At 34.8% G+C, this 14,087-nt stretch overlaps 1 pseudogene; it reads right to left on the bottom strand.

The window, feature by feature from the left end:
* Positions 1-3,713: 3,713 nt before the first annotated feature.
* Positions 3,714-8,054, bottom strand: LOC125825023 (GDSL lipase-like; annotated as a pseudogene).
* Between the last annotated feature and the right edge of the window lie 6,033 nt (positions 8,055-14,087).

Consider the following 14,087-nt stretch of genomic DNA (forward strand, 5'->3'; position numbering starts at 1 on the left):
AAGGTGAGAAAACGAGAAAATGAGCTTGCTGAAATTTCTGGGTTGGGGGCCTGGCGCGACGCGCCTGCCAGAGCGCCCCAAACTCACCTCTGAAGTTTAGGGGCTGGCGCCCCGCACCACCCATGGCACCAGGGTCACCTGCCCCATCCAGTTGTCGTCGGTTGCCCCATTTGAGTTCATTTAAAGTGCGCATTCACTCCTTTTCGATTCTAACTACTCTAAGTTACTTCTAAACACCTAAAAAGTCATTCCTAACATGATCAAAATCTTGAATTCATAATTCAAATTCATGGTAAAGTTGAGAGTTATGTTTTGAGAATTCTTTCAATATTCTAAGGAAATCCCTTTGAGTCTTTGTGAGGAGTCGTCTACAATTTCTAGTAACTTGTTTCAAGACTCGAGCAAGTGAGTAAGAAAATGAAAAGTGTCGTAAACATGAGATCATTACCCTTGAATCCATAATCCAATTCAAGGTGAGTTAGGATCGAAGTCAAGTGAAGTTAGAGCCAAGCTTAGAAGTTAAGAAGTAAGTCCAAGCAAGTCTCTAAAGCTTTTCAAGAGTCGCTATTAAATGTTTTACCTTCATTTTAAGGTTCAAGTTTCAAGTCGAGAAGAAGGGTATAGAGTTTCAAGCTAAGTAAGGAGTCTCAAATTCCAAGTTAAGTATAGAGTTTCAAGTCGAGTAAAGAGTATCGAGTTTCGAGTTAAGTCAAGAGTTTTCAGTTAAGTCAAGAGTCAAGAGTTGAGTTCATTTCTCAAAAGTAATTAGGGAACTAAGTATTTCCCAAAGAAGTTTATAAGTGTTTTCACATTTAAGTTGAGAGGAAACTGAGATTTCCAAAAGAGTTTTGAGAAGTTTGAGCACTATCTCTTTTAAAAGAAAAGATGAGTTTTTGCAAAAGAGTTTCTAAAATATGATTAGTATGACAAATCGAGTATGTCATCAATGTTTAAACAATATGGTCTCTAGATATACCATCAATGTTTAAGCAGTATGAATATCCCGAGTCATCAATGACCATATTAAAAATATGGTTTTGATTTGTTCTTTTTTAAAAAGTGTTTTCAAGTGCCTTCGGGCTAAGTTTTGAGTAATTATCTCAACTAAAGAAAGATGTGTTTAAAACACTGATGAACTAAAGTATTTTTGGGAGTAGTCTTGAGCTCCGAATTGGGGGAGCGTTCAAAGAACTCACAGCCCCCATAGAACCATGTAGCCAACATGGGATTCCTCGGGTCATACTTTTAAGATGACCACGAAAGTTAAGCTAGTGGATCCACTAAGCAATAGTAAGGACCTATATCACGGCAAGGTATATGATGGTCCTTGGGCAACGTGAGGTAAAATGTTGTATCACCACTTAGTTTCATAGTGGTGGTTATCGGTTAGAGAAACTCCCACAGCAGTAGAAAGAGCTTGGTTCCTCGATAAGTTCTGCTTAGTGTGGATGGGGGTATGGAACTTCATTCATGCATTGCACAAGTAGACTTTGAGAGGAAGCATGGTATTTTCATGATATTATATAAATATGATTTTTACGTCATGTTTTAAATAGTTTTACAAGTTTTATATATATTGCATGTGTCTCATTGCTTTACATTGAGTTCACTTATTCATGAGTTGAACAGAGCCAAGGTAAGTTCTCTTTTGTATCCCTTTCAAGCTTAAGTTGTTGTTTAGCAGCCCAGCTCGCATACTCGTACATTCCATGTACTGATGCCAATTGGCCTGTATCGTCTTATGATGCAGACGCAGGTACCCAGGATCAGCATGTAGCTCGCCGTTGATCCAGTTGAGCACTCCAGAGTCAGTGGTGAGCCTCCTTACTTTATGGAGGACTCAGTTATTTTGTGTTCTTAGTTTTGTTCTAGTAGGATATTGCGGGGTCTGTCCCAACATCCATCTCAGTATTGTAGAGGCTTCATAGACAGTCAGTCAGTTAGTTTTGAGTCTCATCTATGTATACATGTAAATATTCTATTTTGAGATTCGAGTTGCCTTTGTGGCCGGATTTTATAAGTTAAATTGTTTGTAACCTTGCATTGCATTGAGTTATTTTGTTGAGTTAGGTTTCCGCTGAGTTAAGAAAGTCAGGCCAAGGGTTCGCTTGGGGCCAGCAATGGTCTCCGGGTGCCGGTCCCGCCCAGGGTGTAGGCTCGGGGCGTGACAACTAGATTGTGCATGCTATTGTGTTGTTGATATGAGAAGACGTCTTTAATTATAGAGTTCAAATTTTTTTCCTCAAGGAAAAAATAAATCAAATATGGAAAAGAATTATATTTTCCTTTTCGAAAAAGTTCAAGCATTTATGATGATACTTTGACTTTCCTTCAAAAGAAAAATAAACTTCAAATAAGGTAAAAAAATCAGAACAAAACCTTAACACGGTCCACTATCATGGACATTGGAAAAAAAAAAAGATATTGTCAATATGCCTCAAAATTAGAGTGAGACTTGATTGACATTCGACTTTAAAGAACCGTCAAGTCTAAAATTGCATTGAAATCAAAAACTGAAATTCATACTTGGCTAAGTCAATCACCAAAGGATAGGTTGTCTCATGTCTGTTGGATAATATGTACGAGCTAGCTCTATATGGTGAGAGAATTCGAAAACGAGTATAACTTCATTTGATATAGTTATGTAATTGTTTATTAAATTTATTACATATAATTATTGAAAAAATAACTGAGTGATTTAATTTCAAAATATTATAATCTCAAAAATTTATTACATAAAATCATCTTTCGACTACTTTTCTCTATCAGATTTATAGCTATCATCTATGTGTAAAGACCGTTGGCTGGCTGAAGTCGATGCCATGAAGCTCTTTTTTTTTTTTTTTTTTTTTTTTTTTTTTTTTTTGTGTGACAGCAAATGATCAAGTTGTAGAAACTGTGCCATTTAAAAAAAAAAAAAAAAACATTTGTGTAAGAGGGAATATCTAAAAGTGAATTTTTCACCTGAAGTACAACATTAAGTATCAGGTTTGCGAGTTTGATCATAGTTGAACTTCATGTGTGTTTTTCATCACAGACTACGAATTCTCAGAAGATAAACATCAATGGTTCAAAAAGGTATGCTCAATCCTAATCCAGAAAGATCGTTTCTGGTAACAACCAAAAACTAATTGGAAAACCAATGTCTTCACAGATATATACTGGCAGCGGGTATGTGTTACTTTGAAATTACTGCAAATCAGGTTTTAAAAATCATTTGCCAAACATGTTCTTCGTTTTCCTTATAAGTAAAATGAAGGCAGAAAACGATTGTTTTTGTTCATCAACAATATTTTTTTAACTTTGGTTTTTGCCAAGGATATGATGACATCTGATGAGTGCCCGGCTCTTGACTAAAGTTAGTATTCCATCATCTTTATTGGGCCGCTTCTCTTATCACAGTTTGGCTTTAGACGACCAACTTTATTGAGCAGCCCCTAAATACAACAGAGATCAAAAGAAAGATTGCTGTTGAACAAAGTAACTTAAAACAAATTAAAGAACATTCACTCACAAATAATCCTTCTCCAATTGCATACACAACTTGCATGACAACTGAGACATGAAGTCATCTCATCAAATCTAAAGATTGACTCCTCATAAGTTGAACACAACAAGCACAAAAAAAATTACTAGAGATCAAGCTTTTTACATTATTTGTTCTTTCCTTTAGTGGGCTTTAACAAAAGAATTCCACAAATGCCACCATCAGGTTATGTTGAAAGTTTAAAAAAGGATTTTAGGTTGTAAGGTGCTACAACGTCTGGAGTTCCATTCCACAACAATTCCGTGTATTTTTTATAGGCCAGCTCACTGGGATGAGCAGAGTCGAAAAATAAGTAATCTTTCACATTTTTACATAACTTGTACTCTTTTACCTCCCTCTTCCCTCCACAACTATGAATCCCTCGAAATGGACCAGTTCCACAACATGCCGACTCTGATATCTTCAAACCTAAACAAAACAGAACAAAATCATAAGTAAATTGAGACTAAGGAAACATTCTTTATATTTGTGTGATTTCATTTTGTTATGATTATTGCATCTACATTCTACTCTGTTAGCAGAACTATGAAATTTCTGCTACAGTGTTTGAACTGAATAGAAATAGACAACCTATTTATGATTTATGTTTTATCTTTCTATGATCAATTCCAATTCTTTCTTTTGCTTTATTGAAAGTTTTTCATGGGGTAGACTATATCCAGGTTCGCACCATGAAGTTCTACATTGGGGGTTATGCATTCCTTAACAAAGGTGACTTCATACCATTGTTCGAACCTGAGAACTCTGGTTAACGATAAAAAAGTACTTACCTCTCCACTTATTCATGTTGGTACTTATCGTACACTAGTACTCTTGGTATAATAGTTATTCTTTCATAAATCAACGGTGCCCAATATATAATCAAACATAAATATACTTGATTTTGAGTTCGAAGAGATAGAACACACCATATTTTGTTGGATTGTCAATGCTATCTACAAGTACTTTGAAGAAGTTGAATATTGTATACTTAAATCCAGGCAATTGCTTCTCTAGTTGTTTGAGCATTTCTGGGAGAGCTAAATTAAACATTTTGGCCAAGTTGGTGCAAGTTTGTCACGCCCCGAGCCTACACCCCAGACGTGACCGGCACTTGAAGACCATCGCTGGCCCCCAAGCGAACCCTTGGCCTGGCTTTCTTAACTCAGCGGAAACTTAACTCAACAGGATAACTCAATGCAATGAAAAGTTATAAAACAACTCAACTGGAAGTAATTTGCCAACAAGGCATCTCGAGTCTCAAAATAGGATATTTAAATATATACATGCATGAGAGACTCCAAACTAACTGACTGACTGTCTATGAAGCCTCTAAATACTGAGATGGATGTTGGGACAGACCCCGCAACATCCTAATAAAACAAAAACTAAGAACACAAAATAATTGAGTCCTCCGGAATGCAAGGAGGCTCACCACTGACTCTGGAGTGCTCAGCTGGATCAACGACGTGCAGGATGCTGATCCGGGGTACCTGTATCTGCATCATAAGACGATGCAGGCCCACTGGCATCGGTACATGGAAGGTACTAGTATGCGAGCTGGAAAACTAAGCAACAAAGGCTAGAAGGAAATTTGAAAGAAACTGAAAAGTTTACCTTGTTCAACTCAACTCAACCTGACTGACTTCTTTCAATATAAGGCAATTTAAAACAAGTGTGATATAAAGAAAGACTGTTTAAAACATGATATAAACTCTGTGTGTATACAAGGATACAATAAGCCTGAGATGTATATAGAAATACAATTGAACTGATGTATATAAAATACAATAATTTCCGTGTATAAAAATACAATAACTGCTGTGGGAGTTTCTCTAACCGACAACCATCACATAAGAGCTAAAGTGATGATACAGCGATCAACCTCACGCTGCCAGAGCATCCTATACCCGGCCAAAGGTATAAGACCTGAACTGCCTAATGGATCCACTAGTCTAATATGAAAAGGATTCATCTAAAGAGTATGATCATTTTCTACCCATGGTGGCTAACATGGTTCTATGGGGGCTGTGGGTTCTTTGAACGCTCCCCCAATTCGGTGCTCGATACTACTCCCAAAAATGTACTGGCTCTTATGTTTTTAAAACACATTTCTTCCTGCTGACATGAGATAATTACTCAAAAAAAACTATCCCGAAGGCTCTTTGGAAATTTCAGTTTCCAACCTTGTTTAAATGTAAAGACATTTCTTTAAAACTTCTTTGGGAATACATAGTTCCCTAATAACTTTGAGAAAATGAACTCAACTTGAAACTTGAGACTCTTTACTTAGCTTGAAACTCTAAGCTCTTTGCTTGACTTGACACTTGAGTCTAAAAATAAAATTAAAACGTTCAATAAAGACTCTTGAACAACTTTACAACTAGCTTGACTTGCTTAACTTCTAAACTTAACTCTTAATTTCTAACTTCACTTGACTTCTAACTAACTCTCCTTGAATTGGAATTTTTGATTCAAGGTGTTTGCTCACATGTTACGGATGAGTTCTTGACTTTTAGAAGTACCTTGGAGTGTTGGAAACAACTAGGGAACATAGGTATAATACCTAGGAACAAAAATAAAATAAAATAAAATGGGACTGCTGTCCAGCTTCAACAGGGGCTGCTGGGCACTCTGCATTCTGCCCAGTTGCCAGCCCTTTCCCCAGAAAAAAACCGACTTTTCTCCCTCTTTTCTTCAACTCTAAACCACCCTTACTTCAATGGATTTAACCCCAAACACTAAGGATAATCAATCTCTCAACATACAATAAATCACAACTCAAATACACAACCCAATCATGTCCCACAACCAACAATAACTTCAACAACACAACTAACAACATCAACAACAACTAACAACTTCAACAACTTCAACACAAATCCAATCTTTTCTCAAATCATAAAAAAAATGAGCTTGGTGTGTGGGGGAAAGGATCAAACCACACAAAGAACTCACATACCTTGATAGGGATCACCCCCGACGAAAATCCACGACGGAACTTGTTGATCTCCTTTCTCCTCTTCTTCTCCTCTTCTTCTCTTCTTCTTCTCTTCTTCTTCTCTCAAGAACCCTAACTCTTTCTCTTTTAAAATAGGATAAAATGATCCAAAATCAGCCTAACACACACATATAACCTCAAAAGAAATGGCTAGGGAAAAGACCAAAATGCCCTTAAAATTTCCGGACGGATTCCCTGCCAACTGCCCAACTTTCAATGGCCATAACTCGCTCATACGAACTCGAAATCGAGAAATCTCAGTGGCGTTGGAAAGATCATTCCACAAGCTTCGCAACCATAACTGGAAATACTCCTAACTCATCCTGATCTAGGAGTTACGACTGCTCAAAGTTGGCCAAAAATCACTGATTTCCACACTTAGCCAATTTTTTCCAGATTCTGTATTTTTTTCCAAAAATGGCTACTTCCAATTTCAAGCTTCTTCATAGCTATTTCAAATTGACGGATGTTACACCTTCTCCATGCAACTTCCATTTGTAACTCCAATTTGAAGATTGAGAGCTCTCATTAAAGGGAGACAACCCAATGGACCCAAATTAAGCATCACAAACTTTCTCCCTCCTTCCTTGTAAATTCCCTGTAAACAAAGTACAAAGAGTTGGCCTAACCTGTCCATTTGACACACCTAGATAAAAACTACAACTAGTAAATCAAATCAAAAGAAATAGAAAAGATCAATATTACCTTTAAAACAGAAGTCAAGTTGCCCATAATCATCTGTAGATATTCTCTATCGGAATATGGAAAAGACGAATTTGCAAATAAAGGGGCAAACATATCATTATTGGCAGTGCTAAAAATATATACAGCATTGGAGAGGATCTGTTTGGACTCTGTTTCACCTACTTTCTTCTTCATCAGTTGTGCCACATTTTGGAAATATTTCAACTGAGTTTGAAGATCTATAACCTATCAAATGGAAACCAACATTTTTTTTTATAAAAAAAAAAATCATCCAATATCAAATTAGAACAAGAATTACATAAAAGTAATTAGTTAAAGGAAATATTGTCACTTACAAAGCCACGAGCGGTTTCAGCCAAACAACCAGAACCACCTGATGCAAAGTTTACTCCATGAACGAAAGGTTTCTTCCCAATTTCAAAATACGGAGGAATAAGTGGCAAATTAGCATATTCAGCTGCAAAATACAACTAATTATAATTGTGTTCAGGTCAGCTTGCACATAAGTTGATTATCTACTATCTACCGCAATTAAATTCTTTTCAAAGAATTGGCGAAAACGTGAATAAATTTACCAATAAAATCAGGAATGAGGCGTCCATTGGAGAACCTGCCGGTAGGGGGCTTGAAGAATGATTCTCCATAAGGCAAATAATTTTCTTGGAAGTGAGCAGTGGTGTTGATGTAATTATTATTTCCAGGATCGAAAACTGAATCACCGAATACAAAAAGGGCAGCTTGATAAGGTTTTTCATGGCACACAATTGGTGTGGCAAAATGTGCTACCAAAACAAAGATGCACAAACTTGAGATCAAAGCCATTAGAGTTTGTGAAAGATCAATTACTTGGATATATTAATTTGGTTTATGTTTGCATAGTATATATATAGTACTAGTGATGTGCAAATGATTAAAACTAAAATACTTGTGTCTGCATCAACTCTATTGGAAGAGTCAGTTTATTTTTCAATGTATCGAAGGAGTTCTGGCTGGTTGACAATCATTTAGTTAGTAAACATGTTAACTTGGCCTACAATTAAGAAGGTGATAATACATAAATATGTCATTTAACTTGGTCTTAGTTCACATTTATGCCCTCTAACTTTATGTGTGCACAAATATAGACCAACTCTCCTTTCATTTACCAAGTTCGTTAGTTTATATAATGCATTATTACTTTTCATTCAAGAATAAATTGGAGTTATATATTATTAAATTAAAGTACCAAACACATGGAGAAATTCCTATATATCTTTCCATAAAGCATATGGATATTGCCACGCTTTAAAATTAGAGTGAAACGTACGTGGCATCAGATTTTAATTGATTGTTAAGTGAATCCTGAATCTTACTAACTGAGAAAATAATTTAGCTGAGTTACCTAAATCAATAAGCCAACGTATAAGTATTTTAAGTGATAGAACTATCATTTTAAGTCCAAATCACAAAAACTGGAATTAAAAATCACCTACTTGGCTAAGTCATGACACATGAGCCTCTAAAAGAAAAGGAAAGTATGGTCGGTTACTAGTTGATATTATTGTTTTATACAAAATTTGGCGTGTAGGCAATCTTTTTCTTCCCTTTGGATTGCTTCAATTTCATTTTATTCAACATTAGTAATAAACAAAATAAAGAAATCATTGAATTTGTTTGCTGATTAATTTGACACGACATTGTTTGATTAAATATGAAATATAATATATTAACTTGACTTAGTTATATAGCAAAATAATATATTGGTGGTAAACGCAAAAAAAAAAATCCTATTTCAAAAAATTGAAATGAACAAAATATTTTTGAAATACAAAAGTCAAATATTCTAATCTAAGAGCATTCGAATATCAAATTTTGACTTGATTCGGTATTGAAGAAAAAAGAGAGGAAAATTACACAAATTAGATACACTAGGCAAAATGTTTATTCAAATTGTACTCAATTCAATATATTTAATTATTTACCCTTATTAGACTCACTACTTAAATAATTTACTGTCACGACCCAGACCATCATGATTGGCAGCCACACTAACTCTCCGGTGGGAGAATCATTACGACAACCCAAACTAACAACTCAACCAAAATACTAAGGCATTTAAGTTACGGAAGCAAGTTAAATAGCTAAAAATTGAAGTTCCCATAAACTTCCAAATGATCTAACAACTAAACAATGCGGAAAAATACGCCTAGAACCTAAAAGTCAATGTACCAAAACATCTAACAAGATCCATAAGTCTAACAAGAACTGTTACAACCCCAAACTAATGTACTAATAACTAACTAGAAAGTCTATAGACAGAAAGAGAACTCATGGCAGCCCGGAAGAACTGGCTCACCCTTGAATTCGAACTATCACTGATCTTCTAAGCGAGGTCTGTCAATAGCCGCCTGAAGATGCTCTTCTACTCAACAAAGAAAGAGCAAGTGCAGTATCAGTACACAACCACAGTGTACTGGTAGGATCACGCGGCTATCTTACTAAGTGCAACATAAGTAAGTCAAACAACATTATAAACATGCATACACCGAACATATACAATATCATCAACATTTACGAACAACGAACAGTTTCACAACTCTCACATATCACAATTATATCAAGTCATTGGTTCTCTCATGGAACCCAAACACAAACTGTTAGCATACTGGAACGTGGTACCCGATCCAATGATTATGCCAAAACGTGGCAACCGATCTCATAATTATGCCGCAACGTGGCAACCAATTCAAGTTAGTGTATCGGAATGCAACACCCGATCCATTCAACAAGCCATAATCACAATCACAAAGTACATTCTGATAATCATACAATCAAGTCATGATTCATGGCATTCATCATTCATATATCCTCATTTACAATTAATGTGATCAATAATGCAACATTCGCATACATACATGCATCATAATGAAGCAAGAACAAACATATATCACACAATCATAGAATCACAACCATCACCTACCTCAAACAAAGCTTGAATCCCTTAAGAAACTTGATTCTTCCCTTTTCGGATTCGTTCCGCTTGTTCTTAGTCTACAAACAATTAATATAATACGGGAATCAATAAACGAAAACTAATTACTCGAATTACTAACAATCTCATCAACCCTAGATCCCAATATCCCAATTAGGGTTGTTTCCACCATAATTTCCATATCAAAACCCTCCCCCATCGATAATTACCCATTAGATTACGTTCTACGGATCAAAAAATGAATTCGGGGAGTTAAAACCTTACATTTAGCCTCAAGAATGGTGGAAAATAGTCAAGAAGTCTCCTGGGTTTGTTCCTTAGCTCTCAAGTTTGAAAATTGCAGAATAAAACATTTTTGGGATTTATTTCTGACTTTAAGTCGCGTCTGCCTTGCCATTGCGACACTAGCCCACTACAGTGTCCCCGCCATGGCAACAGAAATCCCTGCCAAAGCGGCTTGCACAAAACAGTGAGCTATTTTAATAATTTCAAGACCCCATTTCACAACACACTTTCAACCAACGACTATCAGAAACTACCCATTCACGCCAAGATTTATTTCGGGAGTTCTGCTCACCCGAATTCAATTCCGTAAAGTCGTACGGATTTCTTAACGCCTTTGCTATCTACTCATATAATCAAAATCATAATTAAATCACCAAATTTCTACCAGATTTCCCTAGACCTCACTGACTCCGATTTCGTCCAAATCTGGACTAGGTTGGGAAATCCCAAGTTACTACAAAAAAGTTTTCCAGCCCAAAATCTTTCTCCGTTGGATTTACTATAACGACAGAAACCGGTCGTTACAATTACCAGCCCCCTCCCCCCAAATTGTATCAAAATTAATATTCTTCCACCTGATTTGTGGTCTAAATTGTGCACCAACTAGGGATGGAAATGGGGTGGTGTGGGGTGGGGGCGGGGCGGATTGACTTAACTCGCAAATGTTTTAATACGTCCCGCATAATATTTTTTTTATTATTTTCAACCCATCCCACCCTGCATAGACCCGCTCCGCATGAATCCGCCCCGCATAATTTTTTTAATACTACTAATTAGTAATTTCTGAACAAGAAACTTTTATGATACCAATACAATATATATATATATATATATATATATATATATATATATATATATATATGGATTTAGTATCAATTAAGAAAAATTATCAGCCTTAATGATACCAATACAGTATATGATACTGATTTAGTATCAGTTAAGCGAAAATTATCAACCTTAATGAATGGGGGTATGAGTTGTACTTTTTTTCAAAAAGAATAGGTATTTCTTGAATTAATTTGGATTGGGCATGTAATTATTTTGAGTTTTATGGTCTATTTATATAGTTTTTCCTAAAATATTTGGACAGTGAGTCCAATAAGGGTAAATATATTAGTTAAGTCCAATTTGAGTAAATACCTTCCCTAGTGGGTCTAGTTTGTATAGTTTTCCCATAAAAAGTGAACAAAAATATCGTCAGTTAATAGATTGGTCTAAAAGTGCTCTTGTCGTCAATAGTTTGGTCTAAATATCTTTATTATTACTTAATAGACTAAAAATGTCATTTTTTTCAAATAAATACATTATTTCTTTTCTTTTTAAACACACATGTTTTCTAATGATGATTGTTTTTATTAGAAAATGTTTATCCTATTTCAATTCCGAAGAAATTATGAAACAAAAATATTTTCTATTTTACCATGATTTTTTTTATCATTATCTAAATAAAAAGTAATGATGGATTACCATGATTACTATATTATCAGTTAAAAAGATACATGAACTTTTTCTATTTTTATTATTAATATAAGATTAAGAAGAAGAAAAAAGATTATTTCCTACTTATCAATAGTTAAAGTGACTTTAAAAGATCAAACACTGAACAAACATGTTTTCTCTCCTCTTCAAATGTAAATGAAGCCAGAAAAGGATTGTTCTTTATGTTCTTCTTCAACTTTTTTGAAAATTTGGTTTTAGCAGAGGACATTTGATCATGTCTGCTGACTGCTATCTAATCACGTGATGGTGCAATGCCAAACTACAGTAACAAAGTGGATGTAGAAGAACAAGGTAAGAGATGCACACAACCTTCTTATTACATTGCGTGATTCCATCTATTTCTCGACTTTGTTCAATCATGACGACTCACTGAGATATGAAGTCATCTCATCCAATCTAAAGATCTGGAGTTTGAAGAGGTGCTACTACATCTGGAGTTCCATTCCATAGTAATTCGGTGTATTTCTGGTAGGCCAGCTAGTGGGATGAACAGAGTCGAAAAACAAGTAATCTTTCACATTGTTATATAACTCATACTCTTTTACCTGCCTCTTCCCTCCACAACTAAGAATCCCTCGAAATGGACCCGTCCCACAACAAGCCACCTCTTATATCGTAAAACCTAAACAAAACAAAATCATAAGTAAATTAAGACTAAGGAAACATTCTCTATGTAAAAATTGAACAATTTACTCTCTGTTTTCTCTAAATATATAATTAAGTGCAGCACCGTCTTAACCCCTAGGCTACTAAAGCCATCACTTGGGCCCCCATATTTTTGGGGGCCTCCATTTAAAAAAAATAATTACTTATATATGTTGTTTATTTTTAAAAAATAAAATTATATGTACTATGAGTGCTATGATTTCTACTAAAGAAATTGCATATGACATGATTATAAATATGATTTTCGTAAGAAACAATTTGATGAAAATATGGATAACGAAATCACTAAGTCCCTTGAAGAATCTTTAGAGTTGATTACGTTATATATGTAGAGTAGATCAAACTATTTTTTCACTTTAATTTGAACCAATTGAAGCATATAAAAATATTTTTGATTTCTTATTTAGTGGTAAAATATTAAGATTACTAGATGATGAAATTTTTTTAAAAATATTGTCTTAACCTTGAACTTTCTTTAACACATACTAGTTATTCTGAATTGATGGTTTAGATTTATTTTTTGAATTAAAAGTGTTAAAGATAAATAATACAAGTAGAAGATAATCAGGTAATGAAAATACTCAATCAAATAAAAAGATTTGATTCTTTTTCATATACACATATTGCTTATTAGATAATGTTAACAGTTCCTGTAATCGTTGGCTCAACCAAATTTTTCTTTGTTCGAAATTAAAATTGTTTAAATCTTCTTTAAGATCAACAATGTCTCAAGATAGATTGAATGAATTAGCTATATCATCATTTGAAAATGAATTATTAAAAAAATTGATTATAAAACAGTACTTAATGACTTTGCATCTGAAATAGCTAGAAAAGTATATTTAAATAAAAGTACATATGATGGAAACAAAATTAGGGCCTCTCTCTTAAATTTTGTTTTAAGCCCCCAATGTTGTTGAGTCGGCTTTGGTTAAGTGTAATTGCACTTTTTCATGAGCATTGCATCAACATGTTATTTAAATTATTTATTAGGATTCGAGAACCAAATAAAACCAAAAATGTTTGTTCTTTTTTTCTGAAGTCACTACGTAAATAAACCTTACGATAGCAGTCAGGTCTCACTTGGAAAGTCGTTTAATTTTTCCAAGTGAAACAACTTGACAAGGCTTCACTTTAAAACGGTCAGAGGGGTAACCTTCTTGTAGTTTACAAAAAGAGTATGTTTTCTAATAGGGAAAATGCATAAGTATCCCCTCAGCCTATGCCCAAAATCCCTGAGACACACCTAACCTTTAGTAAGGTCCTATTACCCCCCTCCCCCCGAACTTATTTTATATATAATCTTCTACCCCTTTTCGGCCTACGTGGCACTATCCTTGAAAAAATTGTCAACATGCGCTGGGCCCACAAGATAGTGCCACGTAGGCCGAAAAGGGGTAGAAAATTATATATAAAATAAGTTCGGGAGTAAT

Source organism: Solanum verrucosum, unplaced genomic scaffold (genome assembly GCF_900185275.1).
Source record: "Solanum verrucosum unplaced genomic scaffold, falcon-dt-bn FXZP01000086.1, whole genome shotgun sequence".
Classification (NCBI taxonomy): domain Eukaryota; kingdom Viridiplantae; phylum Streptophyta; class Magnoliopsida; order Solanales; family Solanaceae; genus Solanum; species Solanum verrucosum.